The sequence below is a fragment of the Cydia splendana genome, chromosome 18 (genome assembly GCF_910591565.1).
Source record: "Cydia splendana chromosome 18, ilCydSple1.2, whole genome shotgun sequence".
Lineage (NCBI taxonomy): Eukaryota > Metazoa > Arthropoda > Insecta > Lepidoptera > Tortricidae > Cydia > Cydia splendana.
In genome coordinates, this window is record NC_085977.1 from 16,196,071 (window position 1) to 16,220,584 (window position 24,514).

General features: G+C 39.2%; 1 protein-coding gene across 1 annotated transcript in view; it reads right to left on the reverse strand.

The window, feature by feature from the left end:
* Nucleotides 1-11,168, reverse strand: part of LOC134799139 (uncharacterized) — a 51,948-nt gene extending 40,780 nt beyond the window's left edge. Inside the window, exon 1 of the mRNA XM_063771543.1 lies at nucleotides 11,003-11,168. The gene's annotated coding sequence lies outside the window, so the exon portion shown is untranslated. The remainder of the gene's footprint in view (nucleotides 1-11,002) is intronic.
* Nucleotides 11,169-24,514: the final 13,346 nt, after the last annotated feature.

A 24,514-nucleotide genomic window follows, 5' to 3' on the forward strand; every position in this document is an offset into this window, starting at 1 on the left:
ATACAAAATATTATGAATGTGGGAAAGTTACTTATAATTTGTTCTACAATCGTTTATTTTTCTTGTTTTTCGTAAATAACTCGTAAACGGTAGCCCACAGCAAAAAATTATCTTTTACGTAAATAATCTGTTTCAGATTTCTTATAAAATAAGTACTACTGTTTTTCGCTACCATCAATATTAAAAAAAATATTGAAGGGAGAAAATAAATACTTAGGTCCCCTTTTTTAATCATTCGTAAATAACTCGTAAACGATGGCCAATAGCAAAAAATTTTTTAGTACATGGATAATTTACATAAAATTTCCTACAAAAAAGGTCATTCAAACTTTTTCGCTAGGATCAATATTAAAAACGATATTAAAGAGAGAAAATAAATTCTAAGGTCCCCTTTTTAAATATTGATCCTAGCGAATAAGTTTGAACAGCCTTTTTTGTAGGAAATTTCATGCTAATTATTCATGTGTTAAAATATTTTTTGCTATTGGCCATCCTTTACGAGTTATTTACGAATGACTAAAAAAGGGGACCTTAGTATTTATTTTCTCCCTTCAATATTTTTTTTAATATTGATCTTAGCGGAAAAAAGTAGCACTTTTTTTATAAGAAATCTGAAACAGATTATTTACGTAAAAGATATTTTTTTGCTGTGGGCTACCGTTTACGAGTTATTTACGAAAAACTAAAAAAATAAACGATTGTAGAACAAATTATAAGTAACTTTCCCACATTAATAATATTTTGTATTGAGATCACTCTGGCCCACGCTTAATATTATTTTTTATCTCCCATGTAACAACAGTTTTGTAGAATAAACTATATATTTTCTTAAACGTAATAAGTGTAGCTTTACAACTATATTTTTTGTTTTCAGATTCCTACTACACTTTAAAAAAAAATTGGTAATTATGAAAAAATCCAAGATACGTTTTTTTGTCTTTTCTATTTTATGTTTTTTTTTGTTAGAAAGTGCATTGTTTTGGTGCCAAAAAAAAATTCCTCATCCTTAATTTATCCGAAAATGATATATCACATGCCCTAATAGGTACAGTTTTAGAGAAATGTTGCTCCAAGTGAAGCGCGACGGCGTCGAACTTCCCCCTCTCCCCCCCACTAAATGAGACGTGGCTCTCGAGGTCTCCCGGTCTGTATCTGCTCATGACCAGCTAAGAATCAACTGTGCCAAGTTTCAGCGCATAGTCACAAAGTGCAAGGTGTCGCGCACTAACAAACTAGCTATCACCCTAGAATTTCTTAACAAAAGTTAAAAGTAATAAAAATCATAACTCGAAAACTACGAAAAGTCGGCTAACATACATACCTATTCTAATAGCCCACAGCGTGAGCAATATAAAAAAAAAATTGAATTGGGGGCGCAAATTTGGTGTCTGCCCTGGGCGCCATATCCTCTAGCTACGCCACTGCAACAAAATACATTCTTCTGGACTGCAAGCATCTATAGAAGTTTGTAGTGACAGGTACCTCCGGTCTCCATACACTAAAAGAGGCAGTTAGCAAACGCTAACACATACGTATTATGGTAGGGGAGCTCAAGAGGGAATCTTTGTATTTACTCGAGTACGTCAGATTAAGATATGAGTGCATTATATCTTGCTACCTGTGGTTTACTGTGAAGCCACCTTACCACCTTACTTTTAGCCGCTTGCCTACCTTACCAACTGCCACTTACCTACTTACTTACTTACTTGCGTGTACCTTAGCCACTTTACTTTTAGCTGTCTATTATGTTGGTCCGTTGGTTCGTGGCGGGTTGGTGGGCAGTAAAAAATATTGTTAAGTAGATTGTGTGTTTGGTTAAATTGACCCCAGGGCACAGAATAAATAATAGCACTAGGTACAGAAGACTCACTCTCTAACAAAACACGTCTGTTACGATCAGCACAGATATGGCCGCTAGGTGGCGACAACGCCACGCGCGGCTTATGGCAAACCCCAAAATTGGGGCCGAACGGATGTACTCTTAGCTACCTGTAGCAAAGCGACGAAATCGCGGAGTGAGCCACGCCTGCCCTCGGGTAGCAAAATATCACTTACGAGTATGTATATTGAAATTAGGGGAGAGCGGGATTCAACGTGCCGGGGGTATTATTCCGAAGGGAATAGGAACGCAAACCATGGAGCGATTCGTATGATGTTTGTCGCGAAAAGTCAGAACACTATGCGGTTGCAGTTACCCAATTATTGGCCCTTTAAAATATTGTTGCTACAGTGCCATAATTTGGTGGGAAATAAACGCTTTCCAAGCATATCGTGCAGGCAATCGGCTTGGCCCATCTAGCCTAAACATACAATTCCATAAAATAAAAGGTTTAGAGGTCGACTGAGGCATATACCTAGTATTTAAATTACCCAAAACCGGCATGATGGTATATTTTTGACTGACTACGGTTTTTACATACGATTTTGGCTTTGACGTTGTATTTGCACTTTCTTCTGCGTATTTTTTTCCCAAAAATAAAATATTATAAAAAAAACTTTATACAAAAAAATTCTATGCATGCACATTACTTAATGAATGTTTATGATTTTATGAATGTAAATTTAAATTTAAGTGTACACTCACGGTCTTATATAACGAATACAAAAGTTTAAACACATTTGTGTGGTGTGTGTGTAACTTTACCTGTGCATTTTATTTCGATTGCAGTCAGGGGGACCTTTTGAATGGGAAAATGCAATAGGTAGGTTACTAAAGTCCCTCGACTACCTAACATATCCATCTTAAAATATTTTATTTCTTTTCAGTTCGCTTTGAACTGCAGCAATCGTTTTTTTTTTTATCTCCTTGTGTGTATAACCCATTAACGTATTGCCGACACGACAGTCCTGATTAGGCTTTGCACGACCGTAGTTTCTTGCCCCTCGCGTGTGTAAGGGACGTTGTCCTAATTACTTTCTTAAAGTGTGAAGCCGCCTTAACTGGGGACAGCACGCGAGGTGACTCATGCACCATAACCACCCATAACCTACGATTACACTTTCCATTGTGCCGTGGAATTGTTCGTCCTAAAAGGAACAGTCACCGACGGAATATAATAATTTTGACATTAAAAAGAGTGGGCAACAAAAGTTAATAAATCACAAACTAAGAGATTATGCTATATGGTCAAACTTTAACATTATTTTTATGTAAGTTTATTACATCCTTTAGCCATTTAATTATCAAGTTAAACATTTCTACTAAAATAAATAAAAAATTAAAGGAAAAAAAATGTACGCTTCCGGCAGGACTTGAACCCGCACCCTTTGAATTCCGTGCATTGCTCAAAAAAACCGGACAAGTGCGAGTCGGACTGGCCCACCGAGGGTTCCGTACTTTTTAGTATTTGCTGTTATAGCGGCAACAGAAATACATCATCTGTGAAAATGTCAACTGTCTAGCTATCACGGTTCATGAGATACAGCCTGGTGACAGACAGACAGGCAGACGGACAGACGGACAGTGGAGTCTTAGTATTGGTACCTAATAATATAGTCAAAAATAATGAAAGCCAAAAATCCAGGTTCCCGAGTAGAAGTGTAATACGTCATACCAAACTTATCAATCAGCGAGAGACATCAGAGCTAAAATACTGGCAATTAAATTCCGTTCCTTAATGGGTTTCTGCCAGTTGGTTCTAATAAAAGGAGCCAGGGGTCTGAGGCAAGTTAATTGAACTTTTATTAAATACAGAATGTGCGTTTAGTTACTTTAACAACGGCACGTATTTAACCGGACAACTAATTAATAGAATTTGAGTACTTTAAAAAAAATAGAAATGGCTACTAGAATTAATAGATTGGCAACAAAAACAGAGCCTTAAAAAAACAATATGAGATAACATTTTAATGCTGTTACAGCTTTTGTTTATTTTAAGGCAGGTACCAAATATTTATTTGGCAACTGAATTATTATATTGGAGACCATTTATGAAGCACATTTTAAAAAGAAAACGGCTATCTATGAATTCAAAAATGAAGTTCTTTTAAAATATTTTGTTTGGTCACTACACGGTTAACCTAACACACTCCTCCTCGCTTCGCTCGTCGTCGCACCTATCTTTTGACTTTTGCAGAACACCGTGATAACTATTGAAATGAGTAATTAAAAATTTAAAGACCTAACGGTATAATGGACATTAGGTGTTTCATTATTTGGAATTTCGACTATAAGTATACTACTGGTACTGACCATTGGTAAATACATTTGTGGTTTTAAATTTATTCTAAGCTTAAATTTGTGGTTTAGGAAATTTGTTAATTTAAAGTACTAGGTATTCATATGTTTAAATTATTTAAAAATGGAGTATTTAAAGCTTATGTATATAGGTATCTTAGGTATTCTGTATATGTACATATATAAACAACCAAATTTAAGATCACTTTACAATATTAGTTGCCAAATTATTATTTTAGACGCCAGCCTATCAATTCAAGTTCCCTATAATTTTATTGGGTGGCTTGATATTGCTGCCAGTTTTTTAATAATATGATGCTTAAATTTGATGCTAATATAAATTTATTAGCGCTAAAATATTAATGCACAGCCAAATTATATTATTATATGCCCAGTGAAAGTTCCTGTTTAATATTTTAGTTGCCCGGTTAATAATAAGCCTTTAACAACTAACCATTCATAAAGGATAAACTCACGTTAGACTGGGCCGTGTCCGGGCCGGAGCTTCCGACGCATCGTTTTCTATGGAAATCATGACGTGATCGCCTGTCATGCCATAGAAAAGTAAGCGACGGAAGCTCCGGCCCGGACACGGCCCGGTCTAACTTGAGTCATCCTTAAGTGCTTGTCCTACATTAATAAAGTATATTTTGACTTTGACTTTTGACTTGACTTTGACTTTAGTTATGGATATTTTAGCGTGCAAAATGTTCCCAATTTAGATTTTCAATTTGTGAATATTATTGTCAAGTGAATGGGTTATGACTTATAATAATTATAATACTATTCCGATCATGTTAAATGTTTTCTAAAATTTAATCAAGTGGACAGGTGATTTTTGTAACACCTTTTTTGTATTATTTATAAAAAATAATTAATTAGGATATTAGGATTATGATATTTGATATACTTATTGTTACGTAATGATTTTTTTTGCCGTAACGTTGTGGTAATTTAGTTCGTTTCTTACTTTAATAGAATAATTGCTGGTTTTCCTAACTAAGGGCATTTAAAAAGGATTTTAATGTTTTAATTGTAGGTACTCGCGGACGCCCTTGCGTGATAATCACCAATTGGCGTCGTGATCGGTGTCGGTGGCAATAAGTACTTCCCAAACAAGCCTTTTATCAAAACGCTCCAGGCATAGTAAATGGGAGGTAACAACTTATTAGGGTTCCGTACCCAATGGGTAAAACGGGACCCTATTACTAAGACTCCGCTGTCCGTCCGTCCGTCTGTCACCACTACCAGGCTGTATCTCACGAACCGTGATAGCTAGACAGTTGAAATTTTCACAGATGATAGTATAGTTGGTCAAGCAAATCGTGTCAGTAGAAAAAAGCGAAATTCAAAAGAGCGAATAGGGGACTACTTTCGTATCGGAGAAGCGGTCGTCACCGTTCCTCTTATGAATGAATGAATTTCCAAAGCCGCTAAGGTTATTGAGTAAATTAAATCTTTCAAGCAGAATTTTCCGCATTTACAGTTTACAGTAATAGAATGAGCCTTGTACTGTGTACACGGAACTGGTTACAATGAGCGCCATTACGGCAATCGGCAGGATTGCTCTGATAGTCGGAAAACTGCGCCTAATGCAGCTGTATTACAGTAATACGTTTAGTGAGGTTGATTTACTGTGAAATTGTTCACACTATAACAGAGGCTGGTATTAGGTATAAGCGATTTAAAGGGATATTTGTAATACAGGGGTTTATGACCAGCAAGGTTTTATAACGCGAATAACGCAGCGTTGGCTGCTCGTGAATTTCTGTTCGGTGAAGCAAAATTTACTTTACGAGGAAGCGGATCAAGGACAATCAATTTGATGGTTTTAAATGGGTTAAATGGGTACAATGTATTCTTAGTAAATACCTATGTGTAACATTGATAATAATATTATTTCGATGAGTGTCAAACTGCCATGGCTCCGCCATCGTGTGGCATTCGTGTCGAATCGTGTGGGAGTACCTAGGTACTACGGTACCTACTAGTATTGCAAACGAGACTATTTCAATCCTCTGCGATGTGGTTTCAGCCGCTACCGCTTTCTTGCGGTTTAAGTAATTAAAGAAGCCATGAGCTTCTGGTTTAAATAGAGGAGTGTCATCTGCAAACTTGACCCATTTATTTCCCTTGAGATACCCACGCATTATGTAGGTATACATTTTGAGCGATTGTTAGAAATAAATGTGAATTCGCCGGGAAATTCCACTCTGAACTATTGGCTTTGACATGATAGAATCACCTAAATCGAACTTAATTGACATTCATACCTAAGTGATCCGAAATTCTTTGAATATATACCTATAGGTACCTTAAAACATTTTTAAACTGTGCCCCTCCCCCTCCACAATACGTTTTACGTATAAAGACAAGATGCACACAAATAAAACAAAAATCGGTAATTGCACCATGTTTATGTGCCTCAATGCCATTAGGGCGATTGTGCACTACAATGAATTTTACTGTCCGGCAGTCCGAGTTTTCATGGTCCGATATGGCATGAAAAAAACGGATGATTGGCTTGTGCACTTGTCCGTCTTATTACTCACAGGTGCGGCGCAGTGGCATGAAAGAAACGGATGATTGGCTTGTGCACTTGTCCGTCTTTTTACTCGCTGGTGCGGCGCATTGGCATGAAACATACACCCCCCTAGCCCGCCCCCGCCCGGCCAAGTCATGAATAATACTAATTTCAGACGCAGTGCACAAGCATAAACACGTTTTTCATAGCTGTCATCTCGGACCGGAAAAAAACTGTCCGGAATGGGGAAAAGTAAAATGTCGGACGGTGAAATTACGTCTAGTGCACAAGCTACTATATACATTTAATGGCGTGCCATATCGGACCGTAAAAACTCGGACTGCCGGACAGTAAAATTCATTGTAGTGCACAATCGCCCTTAGCCTATTAGGTACAGTCGCCATCAGATATATCGGAGCTGCCGAGGTGCTCAAACATATTTGAACAAGCACACTAACGCCTTGACAACAGAGGCGTGTTCAGATATTTGTGAGCACATTGGCCGCTCCGATATATTTGATGGCGACAGTACTTTAGAAAGTTATGTGGTTTAAAATCTCTACAAAATACAATATAGTATGTATACTTATTTACCTAAGTGTTAGAAGGCCACTTCAACAATGAATTTATTTGAGTTGCCGCGTACCTAACCTGCATTAGTCAAGTAGGCGCTAATCACCTATGCACGGCACATTAGCACACATGAATACTCCTCATATGACTAGCCGATGCCCGCGGATTCGTCTACATAGAATGATACGTCTACCTACCTCTTATTTCAGGAGACATGCAGGCGGTTGGCAAAGATGCGTGGCGATTTTCTAGTAATAGAAGGTAGCGTCAGTTTAAGATAGGTTAAGGTAGAGCGATAGAGACGCCGATAAAGTACCTAATTTCGATTCATTTTACGCGGTAGGACGTCTAAATACGTGGATTTATGATTTAGAGAGACTTTTACTTTTTCGATTTTAATAAATGAGGTGTCGACTATTATAATAAATCGACAAGCTGGATTTTTAACCAACTTTCAAAAAAAAGGGGCAGTAAAATCTAGTCGAGTTACCTATACTTTTTCAAACATGTTATGCTACCTGTTCTTTGTCTAGGTGTGTTTTAAATATCTACACAATCGTTACGAATCTGCGGCTTTTATTATAAGGTAAGACGAAATATTATTGTCGCTAACAACTCGTTTCAGCGTCGCTAAGTAAACCAGTACCTACACAAGCGTGACCGATTTCAAGGAAAAACTAATACACTTTTTACCGACTTCGGTGACGCTAATATCAAGTTACAAACCTTACAAACGTTTATTTAGGGTTCCGCAAACGGTGTGCACCGGGTTCGGATTAACCCTCGATACAATTATTACAAGAGTTTTAGTCCGACAAGAAATTGTAGAATATTATTGAGGGCGCCACTTTTCCTACGTGACTGTCACATTTTTGACGTAAAATGCTTAAACATGGCAACAATTTAGTATGGAAATTTTGTAGTTCCATTTTATTTAAATTCTACTATTTTATGTCGCCTTACAGCTTTAAAAAATTGTATGGAACTTACGCTCCTAACTCTTATAATAATCAAAAAAATCCAAAAAGTAAAGCGAAGGGGCATAGAATAGCTACGGTTAGTATACAATGAATTGTGTAAAAATATTATCCGTCTATCAATATCCAGAGAGGAAAAGGGACGTTTGTAATAGCAGTCGTCCACTATCCTCTTAAACGCTTCAGTAACAGCAGAGGACAGCCAGCTAAGATCAGGTGTTGAAATCAATATCGTTGTCATTAATCAGTGACTCATTGTTATTGATCGTCTCGTATTTGATTGGCCATATCGACTGAGCTGACAGGAAGTATCGATATTTTATTGAGTATAGCTGTTTCAATCGTAAGTGACATTGGAAAAGATCAACGTGCACATCGATCTATGAATTCAAAAAAACGGCCGTTTTAACTTTGGACGCATAGATTGACGAATCCAGCAACATAAAAACTAGTGTGATATTTTTTTTGTTTTTTGTTGGTTTTATTGACATTTGTATATACCATTATTTTTATGACATTTGTATATATTATGTATGTACTCTGACATTTGTATATATATCTTTTTAATTTGTGTGGGTTATGTATTTCTAATTTTATTGTGTACCTATTGTATATTTTGACATGTGTTTTTTGACATTAAAGATATTGAATTGAATTCAAAAGGTATTTAAATACAAAATACAGTACGTAGCGGCCCCCTTTTTTTAAATAATCAGGATTATTTAGCAGTGGCGAGTGTGCACGTTGATGGGCTCTTAAACACGGTAGAGTCTGTGCGGAAAGAGAAGAGTCGTGGAATGAAAGCGAGCCCATACTTTCTACGACTCTTCTCTTTCCGCACAGACTATATTTTATTGCGATGGAAGACCGTAATAAACCCGATTCCTTTAAGCAATGGGGTTGGCAACTGTCAAAGGTTGCCATAGATGGCGCCAGCATAGGTTTGACCTGTCTCTAGTTTGGTTCTTTGGGATTTGGCTTAAATCCCATCTTGGCATCCATTCCCAAAAACAAAAACTGGAATTTGACACTTTTCTTAGGAGTTATTAGGACTGACAGATAAAACACTTAAGTACCTAATATACTTACCTACTATAAAATACTTCAACCGGCCAACCCCATTATTAGTTAGTTATTAGTTTTCTAATCTTTCATTTAATTAGCGTTTTTTTATTGGATTAGGTAGATTGTAATCGGTCGGGACAAATCAGTACATATAATATAAAACTACCTATCGTCAAAAAAATATTTTTGAAAAGATCATGTCTTTGCCCCCATTCTTTACAGCTGACTTGAAATACTTGAATAGATCTATTATTCATAAGTAGGCCGCAATACCCACGGTAATTAAATCCCTATTGTGATTGGAATATACGTAACATTTGTACGTGTAAATATGTCGTTACTATGTCAACGTCGCGCCGGCAACGCATAAACAGGTGAAAACTTAATAAAATGATGGATATTTGTTAACACGTTTTCTTTATATAATTTAACAAAAATCACTTTGTATCGTGAATTTGGTCCTTCGATCCGGATAGTTAATAAATTGTGACCTAAATAAGCAAGTATTATGGGCACAATCACAATCTTACACAAATCGGACCTTGCCCCACAGTAAGCTCAATAAGGCTAGTATTGTAGGATCGTGGGTACTAGACGACGATATAAGAACTAGAAAAAATAGCAACTAGAAATTATTCAAGTACATATTTTTTAGCTACGAAGTACCTACCACCTACTAATAAAACGTCGCTCTACCTTACGAGTATGGTAGGTTTTACTCGTAATTTCGCTAAAAATAAAATAGGTTTAATTAGAGCTTTATTGTACATTTTATGGGCAGTTTGGCGCCGTAGTCGAGTCACCCCTTGATAGGGATCGCACGACCTTGACTTGCTCCCCTTTTTGACAAACAAGGTTGAGCCGGTTTACTAATTAAGTACCAAATAGGAACGTCAAACTGAAGAAAGTATATTTAATTTCAAGCAGATTCCGATAACAAGTACTATAACTGACTTAACTATTTCTAATTGTTTTTTTTTTAATTTACGAAAAAAATTCGGTGGACTTCATATACATATAAGATGGTATTTTATACCAAACAAATTTAAGGTTAAAGAAAGAGCTTAATACATAATGTAGTTTGATTTTTTATGGAGGTTCTTAACCCATTCATTGCCGAAGACGCGAATTTCGCGACACGACTCAAAACTATTTAATCGTAATGCGTCGGCAATTATTGAAATTCTAGACTACTTATTAGAAATATTCTTACAGGAATTTTTATTTTATTACTTTTTCTCCCGACGTGACGATGATACATGGATCAGATATGTCCGATACAGTCAGGTGTATTAAATATGGGTACACACATGTTATTCAAAAATATGTCGGCGAATTAAGAACTATGGGACATATTATTTTTAAGTAAATTTTAAGCACTCATATTTTTCCACTTATTTGTACCATATCAATTAGTGGAGTCCGGCAAATTAAAAAAAAAATCTGCAAATATTTTGCTTAAAATGTAACCGAAAATTACTAAATGCGACAACTTAAAATTAACCTTCCATTTATATTGAATAAAACTAGAAAGGTCAAAATTAAACCAAAATACCTAGAACCTATAACATTTTCAAGATAATACAATAAAAATCCTGAAAATTCAAACGCAAACGCGCAAAAACAGACTTGAGTTGAAATAATTTTCGGTCTCTACTTAAATTTCCTTCTTAACTTAAAACTTACCCGTAAAAGCGAACAATCCTATTACAACTAGCTCCGATTGATTCGTAGGTAAATGTTCACTACACTTCACAATATTTTGGCAGTTCGGGCGGAGCGCTCGGCGCCGAATGGCGATGTGGGATGTAAACAAAATAACAAAGGCGTCCGCGCGTGCGCTCTGGCTCGCGATCGGCAGGCGACTGGGGCATGGAGCATGTATGGGGTATGTCGCATGGGAAAATGAAGGGTTAAGTGCAAGTGGATTGGCGTCAGGTTTGAGTGAATTGCAAACAATTTGTACGTAATTAAGCGCAGTTAAGAAGCTGTGACGAGTCTTAACTTAATTGATTCATTTGTGTTACGAAAATTAACTATTTAATTTTTATTGTTGTATTGTAATTACAGGTACTTAACTCTGTAAAAATTTTTTGCAATTCACTCTTATGTATTAAGAAGGCATTCGGCCGGCTCTTATACGAGTAAGGGCCACTTGCACCATACCACTATCCCGGGGTTAACCGGTTAAACCTGAAGTTACCAAGGTTACCAGTACAATATGACACTGGGTTAACGATTTAACCTGTTAACCCCTGGTTAGAGGGATGGAGCAAGTGGCGCTAAGTGTATTAACGTAAATATTGTAAAGAAATAGATTCGAGAACATGTCGAGTGTTTATTCGACCTAAAATACGCGAGTAACCCGCTAAAATATTTTAATATGTTCGAGTCAGACGGGAGCAGAGACCGGAAAAGCCCTGTTTAGAATTATGTCATTCTTGTGGATTAAGCCTATCGCCACTTAATCTTTTGTTCGGGTTAATAAAACAAATAACTTAAAAAAATAACTTTATTATTACAGCAAACAATACAAAGTTAATTTTATTTCCAAGCAGATCTACTAGGTATTCGGCCGGGAAATCATATCACAATATTATTCTGAATAAATTCATACAAACACACAACTTAATTATGCCTACACACTCGCGAAATTTTCCTAGAAATTGTATTGAATAATTAGCCGTTCTGGGTGATTTCAGTGGCTTTCATTAACCGTTCTTACGTCACAACAAAAAGAAACATAAAATAATCACAAATCGAGAATCAAATCATGAGCTAACCAGTACATCGCAATAATACATAGTTTGATTATATAATAGTACATGACGATACAAGTGCGAAAAATAGGAGTTGCAACTTACCTATTCGCATATGTAGCGTACAACATTTTACTGTACATATGGTCCTTTAAATTTTCGACATAGTTACGTACGTACGTAGTGTGCTCATTATCGCACTAGTGAGGTAATGTAGCACAATATGTACTGTAATAAATATTAATGTTGATTAAGTTGTCAGACAACACTTTCATGCATTTAAGATTTAAGGCATTTAATTATAAAAAAAATTACAGTTTTATGATTTAGTCTTAAGTAGTTAGTCTGAAAAGTTTACTCTTTCTTAACAACACTAAAAAATATATTTATGGTACCGTCGCCATCAAATATATGGGGCATTATCTATGAAAAGGGATCTTATTGTCGATGGCGCTTACGTCGCACAGCGTCGTGCGGCATTGTATTTATATCGGAGCATCGTTAATAATGGCGTAAGCCCCATCGACAATAAGGTCCCTTTTCATAGATAACGTCACATATGTATATCAGAGCGGCCGATGTGCTCAAAAATATCTGAACACGCACTATAGCGGCTTGACAATAAACGCATGTTCAGATATATGTGAGCACGTTGCCCTCTCCGATATAATATATCTGTACGGTTACCATCAGTTTGTCACTGACATAAACGCCGTCGAGAACGTAATTTACTTTCTATACATCCCGTTTGCACTAATATGCGAGTGCGAGCGAGATGTATAGAAAGTAAATTACGTTCTCGACGGCGTTTATGTCAGTGACAAACTGATGGTAACCGTACAGATAGCGAATGTACCAACCGATTTTACATGTTTCCATAAAACAAAATAGGCATGATATTTCATTAATTTCATGCATTTATGAATTCTTAAAGTATTGTACCATAATAAATGGGTTACCAAAAATACAAACGATAAGTGTAACTGTTGTTGTCTTAAATAATAAAATATTTTCTTATCATATACTAAACTTACTCTCTAAGTGTCCGCTTGCACAAACGATTGTAGATAAACGCATAGGATTGTTTAATCACTACACCTTATAAAACAAAGCCCCCCGCAGCGTGTCTGTTTGTGTGTTTATTCGCGATAAACTCAAAAACTATTGAACGGATTTCATTTATAGAGCCCGATTGTCGTTTTAAAATGAAAGCGTAACTTCTATTGTATGGGAGCGTCTTTTTATCGGTAGTTTCGTGCGACTTATCGATAAGTTTGTACGATCGGTCGGTTACAAAAAAAATGTGCAAGCGGACGTCCTATGTCTAATTCAGTCTGACTGTACATCATCGAATGGTGAGTTTGGCGAGCATAGCTCCGTAACTCACAAGGAGTTGATGGTAACTTTGACATGACAATAGCTAGTGAAGCATAGCACAAAGATGGGGTTGGCAGCTGTCAAAGGTTTGCATAGATGGCGCCATCATAGCTTGCCCTGCCTCCAGTTCAGTTCTAGAGTAAGACCAAGAAAAGTCTGCAGCGTTTTTGATAGATTTTGATTTATACGTCATAATTTCATAAAAGTTTGACGTTTTTAATAACACTTGCACTGCGCGGGCTATCAAAATCGCTGCAGGATTTGCTTGGTCTAACTCTATGAAATTTGACTTAGAGGACTGACATTCAGGATAAAAAAATCCGAAAAAAAAAACAAAAGTTTGACGCAATTCTAGAGATTGACAGGGCAAGCTGTGCTGGCGCCATCTGGTAAATTCTTTGACCGGCCAACCCCATTCGACATAACACGAACATTTTTGTCGTTTCGGCACATCTGTTTGCGCTTTTCGTCATGTAAGATCTTACATATATCAGCAGGCCTATTATGGTAGCGCTTAGAGTATAGTAACAAGATAATACGCCCGTCTCTTACCAGAGAACGGTGTCAGAAAGTGACGTTTTTTCAACTATCTATTATAGGCGATAACCGCGACCATGATATGCCTGCACAGAGTAATAATTAAAACCTAAAGTAAAAACAAGTCTTTAGCTCGGTTCCGAAAAAGTTCATTTAGAATTCGCAACCTGTGGGGCTTCAGCGCTTTGTGTGGGCGTGTAACTCTGGCATTACAACAGCTCAGATAGCCGACTTATTTTAACTAACTAACTAACTAATATGGCTCAGCGATCCAAAGAGGATCTTGGCCTCCGAAACGAGAGCATGCCACTTTTCCCGATTCTGCGCCGTTTCCTGCCAATTATCGGCTTGAAGCCGACTTATTTTGGATTAGTTTTTTCAATAGCATCAAGCACGACACTGCATATGGTGTTGGTGGTCAATGATATTATAACTTCAGATAGTTCTATTATAACTTAGATAGGCGTTCCAAAATTGAACTTTAATTGTACAAACTATACAGATGCTCTTTAATCGCGCCTGGGCAAGCTACAGCTGTGCACGTGCTACCGAACTCCCGCGCACTGTAGACACAAGTTAAACAACGAGCGTAACAAAGACGAATGGTACGCGAAAATTAATAAACAAAAACACATTCATTCGTAGGTAATGAAATAAATATGGAAGTATTTTTGTGCTATGTATGTGTATAACTTATCTATAGTTTATAATTGATGGTGGTTCGTTTTTTGAGTGGCATCGAAGACTACACTGTTTTGGCTCCCGCTGTAACCATGTCCCCACAGCGTGGTGTGGGATTCTCAACCGTAATTATAATTAATGACGTTTGCAACTTTGTAGCTTCAGGAAAATACCGCATATTACTTATCCTTGGGAGAATTATCGATCGAACTAATATTTCGTCGGGTGAGAATACGTTTTGCCATACGCCACTTACATTTGTTTACAGGAGAGCGAAAAGAAGCAAAACAAAATATTTTTCGAAAAGTTTTACATTTAGGAAATATTGAACTTATTTATCATGTAGGCACATATGTTTACTAATTATAGTACCATACAAATGTTGTAAATAGGTATAGTGGTAATCATAAAATAAAGGCATTTATATTATTGCTATATCCGTTTTTGATGAATAAATGTTAAGCATACAATGTATGATATGACAAACGTTTTGGATATGTCACATATAGCAAATGCGGATATGGCAACACATTTTTCACAAAAAGCTTTTTTCAAAAACCGATTACTGACAATTATGGCAAAATTTTTGTTATTTTGGGAATCATTAAAAAACGATTTTGCCAAAAATGGATATGGCACAAACGTATTCTCAACCGACGATTTGTTTTTCTATTAAGCTCATATCAAAGAGAATATAACCACTACGTTTTAAGAGGCGGCAGTTACTAGAGCGATGAGATAACCGGTTGGGGTGGCGACGCGCTATCGTCGTAGACTAGAAATATGCGCGTTAAACCGTAAAGCTATCTTAAGGGGCTCCCGCGGTTTTCATCGATTTATGACAAGTTTTGAGCCGTTACTCCTACATTCGCACTACAGATAGAATTATAAGACAAACGGCCATCGGATCTTTTATCTCCATTCTTGTCTGCCGGATTTTGAAAGAAATGAATTTACTTATTTTTTTATGATTTTTTTAAACATTGTCTAAAAAATCCTTTTTTCGTAACTCGATTGCTGTGAAGAATCTTAACATATACGAAATCTACATATTTGGGTTCGTCTTTGACGGCTCTAAAAACTGGCCAGAGATTTTAATTTTAAACTAATCAACACAAAAGTTATGGCCAGGAAATCAGTTTGTTGGCTTAAAATTGTTCAAATTTGATGCCAAATATCTCGAAAACAATGAACATTGAAGAAAATATGGGATAATATATTGCTTAAAGCCGTTGCTGTTAATATGATAAGCTACAAAACACATTAGAAAACTAAGGGTTTCACATCGAAGGTCATTGGCGCCAGGGAGCCCCTTAACCTGTGGTGACGATAGTGGTTCCTTGCTACACTGCGCCTCACGCGGTGACCATGTCGTCCTGGCGGCGTGCGTGGAAGCACTCGTAGCCGTACTTGATGATGTACCGGAAGCGCGCGTCGGAGACCAGCTCCGCCAGCTCGCGCGCCGTCAGGATATCCTCGGCCGGGGGAAGTAGCAGCTCCAGATCACCACCTGTTTCATTCAATAGGCTAGATGACAAATTTTCATTTATGGTATCAATCAATTAGGTTTATTTTTAGAATCAAATGTCTATATGGGACCCATTGCATTAAAGCAGTAAAAGTCCGACAGTCGTACTTCACTCGCGAAACGCTCCTAACAAAACGATAAGTGAACGTGACGCCAAAGTCACTTAGAATCCATCTTGAAGTATAGACAAAACAAGAAATATTTATACGTAATAATTTCATAGAAGTTTGACGTTTAAAATAACACTTGCACTGAGTGTGCTATGAAAATCGTTGCAGACTTTTCTTGGTCTAACTCTAACAGGGCAAGTGATATAAAATGTTGTAATGATTTTAATAACAAAACTTCCGTGAGACGTGAGTGACCCGTTTTTAATATATTGAATAGGTTGTAATGATGTGTGAACTGACCCATGAAGTGCACTAGATGCATGAGGCGGAAGAACATCTTGTCCTGCAGCTCGGCGGCCGGCGCCTCCACGTTCACGGTGTCCCAGGAGGAGCGGCGGATGCAAGCGCACCACACCTGACAAGTGACAAAAAGTTACATTATTTAATTGTATGGCGTATTTACATAAACATTTCAAACAATTAAGGGGCCCACATATTACCAGGTCTCCGGACGATATCAGCCTGTCAGTTAATCGCAAAAGGTGACAGTTCCGAACGACTGACGGGCTGATATCGTCCGGCGAATTGGTAATCTGTGGCCCCTTAAGTAGTAATTATAAATCCACGTTCAGGATCCCGAGCCACGAGGTTGCATCAGGTGTTAATTTAATCATATCTTCCGGGGGACCTGGAAAAGACTGCAGAGGGTAGGGTGACTGCTATAGCAATTGGCCAGTCTTAACAATAAGACTTCTTTTGGCTTGTTTCTTTCTAATTTGTTAGGAAAGACCAATTACTAGCATGTAGTGGCCAATAATTATAGCAGTCACCCTATGCCCTAGGGGTAACGAATAAATTAAAACGCGCAACTTAAAATTCCATAAATGTAAAAGTTGGTAGTTACCCTCAGCCTCAGGTCATCGCGGCGCTCCATGTCTTGTACGAAGTCGGTCAGGTCGAGGGCCTTCTTGTAGTCGTACTCTGTTAATGCGTCGCTCTCGCTTTCGATGTACATCTGCAAACAACCACAATTATAATTATTAATTAAATATTGTAGAGTCACGAAAAGGAATGACATTTAGTCCTTAATAAAGTCAAAGCCGTTGTTTTTTTTTTTCTAAACTGTTCTAAATGCATGGATAGAAAAAAGTTTGAGAGGCCTTAAAACTAAGAAATGTGTTAAACGGTTTGAAGAAGAAAAGTGTAGTCTAAACAAACCAGTATGAAATCTTGTTGGTATAGTCGGCATCAGATAGGAGCGCCCCGCTCTGATATATCTGATGGCGACAGTGTTGCTCGGCCAGCAACAGGCAACCTTCCACCTTGTTCCACAGGTCGGAGGGTTGAGTTTCCTAAGGCACTGGTAGACCAAACTCCACGTACCTGTACAAGTCTCTCCGGCGGCATCACCTTGCACTCCGCCGCGTCTAGTCCGTGCAGCAGCTTGATGTCGCACGGCAGCGCCGCGTGCTGCTCGGCCAGCGACAGGCAACCTTCGACCTTACTCCACAGGTCGGAGGGTTGAGTTTCCTAAGGCACTGGTAGACCAAACTCCACGTACCTGTACAAGTCTCTCCGGCGGCATCACCTTGCACTCCGCCGCGTCTAGTCCGTGCAGCAGCTTGATGTCGCACGGCAGCGCCGCGTGCTGCTCGGCCAGCGACAGGCAACCTTCGACCTTACTCCACAGGTCGGAGGGTTGAGTTTCCTAAGGCACTGGTAGACCAAACTCCACGTACCTGTACAAGTCTCTCCGGCGGCATCACCTTGCACTCCGCCGCGTCTAGTCCGTGCAGCAGCTTGATGTCGCACGGCAGCGCCGCGTGCTGCTCGGCCAGCGACAGGCAACCTTCGACCTTACTCCACAGGTCGGAGGGTTGAGTTTCCTAAGGCACTGGTAGACCAAACTCCACGTACCTGTACAAGTCTCTCCGGCGGCATCACCTTGCACTCCGCCGCGTCTAGTCCGTGCAGCAGCTTGATGTCGCACGGCAGCGCCGCGTGCTGCTCGGCCAGCGACAGGCAACCTTCGACCTTACTCCACAGGTCGGAGGGTTGAGTTTCCTAAGGCACTGGTAGACCAAACTCCACGTACCTGTACAAGTCTCTCCGGCGGCATCACCTTGCACTCCGCCGCGTCTAGTCCGTGCAGCAGCTTGATGTCGCACGGCAGCGCCGCGTGCTGCTCGGCCAGCGACAGGCAACCTTCGACCTTACTCCACAGGTCGGAGGGTTGAGTTTCCTAAGGCACTGGTAGACCAAACTCCACGTACCTGTACAAGTCTCTCCGGCGGCATCACCTTGCACTCCGCCGCGTCTAGTCCGTGCAGCAGCTTGATGTCGCACGGCAGCGCCGCGTGCTGCTCGGCCAGCGACAGGCAACCTTCGACCTTACTCCACAGGTCGGAGGGTTGAGTTTCCTAAGGCACTGGTAGACCAAACTCCACGTACCTGTACAAGTCTCTCCGGCGGCATCACCTTGCACTCCGCCGCGTCTAGTCCGTGCAGCAGCTTGATGTCGCACGGCAGCGCCGCGTGCTGCTCGGCCAGCGACAGGCAACCTTCGACCTTACTCCACAGGTCGGAGGGTTGAGTTTCCTAAGGCACTGGTAGACCAAACTCCACGTACCTGTACAAGTCTCTCCGGCGGCATTACCTTGCACTCCGCCGCGTCTAGTCCGTGCAGCAGCTTGATGTCGCACGGCAGCGCCGCGTGTTGCTCGGCCAGCGACAGGCAACCTTCGACCTTACTCCACAGGTCCGAGGGTTGAGGTTCCTCAGACACTGGTAGACCTAACTCCACGTACCTGTACAAGTTCCTCCGGCGGCATCACCTTGCAGTCCGCCGCGTCTAGCCCGTGCAACAGTTTGATGTCGCGCGGCAGCGCTGCGTGCTGCTCGGCTAGCGACAGGCAACCTTCGACCTTACTCCACAGGTCCGAAGGTTGAGGTTCCTCATCGGATGCCAGCAGGCAGAGCTTGGCCAAGGATGCCGTAGTCTGTAATAAAGGGGTACCTAATGATTCTCCGATAAACTTTTAGCAGATCATCGATTCGCCGACAACGATTCGCCGAACATCGTTTCGCAGAGTCATTTATTTGTCAATGTAACTTCTGGTCAACTAACGTTACGTAGACTCTTGGTTCACATACCGTTCAGTTTGCTTCTGTGTAAATTCGCAGAACTACTATTGGACGATTTCCATTTGGCAGAGTAATCGTCGAATAACGTTTCACATTTTACATATAAGTCGTTATTTTCGAAACAAAAGATTTCAAAACAATGAAATAAAATATTATATTTTTTTAAGTAAATGCGTTAAGTATATGTTATGTATATACAGTTAGGAAGAAGTTAGCGAATATGTAGTGTCAAACTCGTGGTAAGGCTACAGTTGCACTTCATGAAATTGGTGGATTTCAGGAGGAAATGCTTGAGGTACTTTAGAAAATACCGAAATCATAATACACATGCCTTTAAAAATTGAGGGGTTCCGTCAATTCCTCATGGATTACAACATCAGATCAGAACCAAAATTATTATGGGAATACCTCGCAGGTAACTTTTTTCAAACAAAAAAATAATAACTCAAATCGGACCGTGGGTGCTGGAGTAATCGCTAAATAATAATCGAATACTACTTTAAAAAAATCATCATCATTATCATCAATAATCATCATCATCAGGTGCACTTCATCAATAATTGAAATCTCACCTTATTTTATATTTTTTTTTTAGCATTAGAAAGAAGATCAGCGACGTTGACATGTCTTTTAATTAAAAAACGCTTTTTAAAAATCAGTAACTAAGTATTACTTATGAAAGCAGAAGAATATAAATGATCGTATTAGATTCGTGAATGTTACATATTTGCCATGACTTATTTTTAAAAAGAGTTTTTCAATTAAAAGACACGTCAAGATTGTTTACCTTTTTTCTAATGTTAAAAAACCGGGCAAATGCGAGTCGGACTCGCGCACGAAGGGTTCCGTACCATAATGCAAAAAAAAAAACGAAAAAAAAGCAAAAAAAAAACGGTCACCCATCCAAGTACTGACCACTCCCGACGTTGCTTAACTTTGGTCAAAAATCACGTTTGTTGTATGGGAGCCCCATTTAAATCTTTATTTTATTCTGTTTTTAGTATTTGTTGTTATAGCGGCAACAGAAATACATCATCTGTGAAAATTTTAACTGTCTAGCTATCACGGTTCGTGAGATACAGCCTGGTGACAGACGGACGGACGGACGGACGGACGGACGGACGGACGGACGGACGGACAGCGAAGTCTTAGTAATAGGGTCCCGTTTTACCCTTTGGGTACGGAACCCTAAAAAACGAACATTCAATATTAATGCCAAATGAACATTCGACCTATTGTGTTTCGACCAATGGTTTCTCGGGTAATTATGACAGTTACTAAATGATTATTCTACGAATAGTAAATATGCGTATCAATGTTCTGCTTATTGACTACTCTCGCAAACGACTATAATGCGTAACGAGATTCGGTGAATCGTTACTCTGCTAAACAACCCGTCTGCGAAACGTTGTCGGCGAAACAAAAATAGGCGTATTTTTTTTCGGAATATCAATAGGGCATCGTAATAAAGAAACGAACTTTGCATTTGAGAGTAATTTGTCGTGGAGGGCGTAAATTCTATGTATAGGAGTTCGTTCGCCTGCATTGGATCGGGGCTGTATCGCGTGATGTTAAGTAAGTTTAGTTTTATGAAGTTAGAAGAAAATGTGGTAGCTCGTATAATACTGAATTTGTCAAGTTTATTAGTTACTCACATGCTTGATATTTTTCAGTGACCTCTATTATTATAATAAAATAAGGGTGACAGCTGGTAGCTACAGTTACCAAAAGCAAGTGAGTGGTTAGGCACAAATCCACACGGAGACTTTAGTATTTTCTATAGACCGTACGCGTGCGCCCGGGAAGGATAAAACATATGCAATGATGTGAAACTAAATTAAAATACGTTGTAACATTCTTGACAACATATGTAAAATAACCTATGTGATTTGGTCGGGTTCATTGTTCCCCACCATGAAAACGGTGGGCAAGAAAAAACGTCGACGTCGTTAGGGTGGTATTCTACCTGTTCAATTTCTTTGTCTAATGTGTATTTTGTTTCGCATATTGTTTAATGAGAGAGCGAGATGCAACGGCTGGATCAATATAGGACAGATGGAATAACACCTTTAGGTGTTTTCGGAAGGAGGTAGAAAGGAAAAGTGAGGGTGCCCTATTGATATTCCGAAAAAAAATACGCCGATTTTTGTTTCGCCGACAACGATTCGCAGACGGGTTGTTTGGCAGAGTAACGATTCGCCGAATCTCGTTACGCATAATAGTCGTTTGCGAGAGTAGTCAATAAGCAGAACATTGATACGCATATTTACTATTCGTAGAATAATCATTTAGTAACTGTCATAATTGCCCGAGAAACCATTGGTCGAAACACAATAGGTCGAATGTTCATTTGGCATTAATATTGAATGTTCGTTTTTTTAGCATTAGAAAAAAGGTAAACAATCTTGACGTGTCTTTTAATTGAAAAACTCTTTTTAAAAATAAGTCATGGCAAACATGTAACATTCACGAATCTAATACGATCATTTATATTCTTCTGCTTTCATAAGTAATACTTAGTTACTGATTTTTAAAAAGCGTTTTTCAATTAAAAGACATGTCAACGTCGCTTACCTTCTCTCTAATGCTAAAAAAAATTATAAAATAAGCTGAGATTTCAATTATTGATGAAGTGCACCTGATGATGATGATTGTTGATGATAATGATGATGATTTTTTTAAAGTAGTATGTTTAGCGATTACTCCAGCACCCATGGTCCGATTTGAGTTATTCTTTTTTTGTTTGAAAATTTTCCATGAGGAATTGACGGAACCCCTAAATTTTTAAAGGCATTATTGTGATTTCGGTATTTTCTAAAGTAACTCAAGCATTTCCTCCTGAAATCCACCAATTTCATGAAGTACAACTGTAGCCTTACCACGAGTTTGACACTACATATTCGCTAACTTCTTCGTAACTTTATATACATATACTTAACGCATTTACTTAAAAAATGATAATATTTTATTTCATTATTTTGTTTCGGAAATAACGACTTATATGTAAAATGTGAAACGTTATTCGACTAAACATAGCTTAAACGAAACGATTACTCTGCCAAATGGAAATCGTCCAATAATAGTTCTGCGAATTTACACAGAAGCAAACTGAACGGTATGTGAACCAAGAGTCTACGTAACGTTAGTTGACCAGAAGTTACATTGACAAATAAATGACTCTGCGAAACGATGTTCGGCGAATCGTTGTCGGCGAATCGATGATCTGCTAAAAGTTTATCGGAGAATCATTAGGTACCCAAAAGTGAGACTATGTATGACAAGGATAATAATAATACCATGATAGCGCTCTTTCTGTTACTACGATAAGACTATCCCGTTCGGTCATTTTTAGGGTTCCGTACCCAAAGGGTAAAACGGGACCCTATTATTAAGACTTCGCTGTCCGTCCGTCCGTCCGTCTGTCACCAGGCTGTATCTCACGAACCGTGATAGCTAGAATTGAAATTTACACAGATTATGTATTTCTGTTGCCGCTATAACAACAAATACTAAAAACAGAATAAAATAAAGATTTAAATGGGGCTCCCATACAACAAACATGATTTTTGACCAAAGTTAAGCAACGTCGGGAGTGGTCAGTACTTGGATGGGTGACCGTTTTTTTTTTTGCTTTTTTTTTTATATGGTACGGAACCCTTCGTGCGCGAGTCCGACTCGCACTTGCCCGATTTTTTTCTATCTCCCCACGTATAGTCCGCGTACCCCACGTACTAAAATTGATGAAGAAAAACTGACCGTCATCCTTTTCACCGAGTCTCTCTCCCCCCTCGCCAGGCCGGCCAGCACGTGCGCCGCCTGGCCGTAGTCCCGGGCCTGCAGCAGGTGCAGCGCGCGCGCGGGGGCGCGGGCGGGCGCGCGCGCGAGCCAGGCGTGCAGGCGCGCGGGGTAGCGGGCGCCCGGCGCGCGCAGCAGCCGCGCCGTGCCCGCCCCTCCGGCCTCCATCAGGTACGCGAACGCCGACTCCGCGATACCCTGCTCGGTTACATCGTGTTTCAATTACTACATTTTAATAGGCCTTCCCCGTGTGACGGATTTTTAGTGATACCGCCAACCGAGACGTACGGGGATGGCTGGGGTGTATAGGGACAAAACTTGAAATATGATTTACCTGACATTTTTTTTAAGAAATACCCACAAAAAATGTACAGTCAACTGTAAAAATATGGGTGTACAAATCATCTCAAAAATATGTCCCATAACTCTTATGTCAATGAATTAAAAACTATGGGACATATTTTAGAATAAATAAACAATTAAATATTATAGGACATTCTTACACAGATTAACTAAGTCCCACAGTAAGCTCAAGAAGGCTTGTGTTGTGGGTACTCAGACAACGATATATATGTCGGAACCTGACACCAGAAAGACGAATTGCAGCGTTATAGTTCATTATTTTAGACGCCTGTATAAAATCGATTAGCAATGTTGAGCTACGTATTATTTGGTTGTAACAAAATAAATAAAGTTGTGTAGAGAGTAACTCCGTCTGTTGGCGCATTGTTGAAATAAAGTTGCGTGGAGAGTAACGCCATCTATTGGGGTGTTGTTGAACTGAGATGACAGGTAGAAGGCTTTGGAACGTCGAGAGGTTTCTCTCGAGTGAGCGTAGGCACGAGTTGGCATTTTTGTCGGTATGTTGGTAGACTGGTCGAGCAGGTTTGCCAACTTGACTTTGAGGCGGGAGCAGAGAGGCTCCGCCGCTGGTAGTTCTTCTTGATCGGACCGCGCTAGAGATCGGACGTACTCGTTAGCCAACCTCGTGCCTAACTCGCTACGTTCCTGAAGGTTTATACCTGAAGGATTATTCTGATATCTTATAGAATCCCGCGTTCTTTAACCATTTAGCTAAGTGTTTTATTTCAAGTGTTATTTTGATTTCTTATGTTTCATTAGAAACTTACTTTTGTGAAATAAAGAAAGGATGTGTTATATGTTGTTTTGAAAAGATTTGTCCCTCTGAGTTTGTTGCCGGTCCCATATAGGGCTAAATCTTCTCATGTCAGAGGCGTAGGGTTGGAGCCGGCCTAGTTTGACTTGA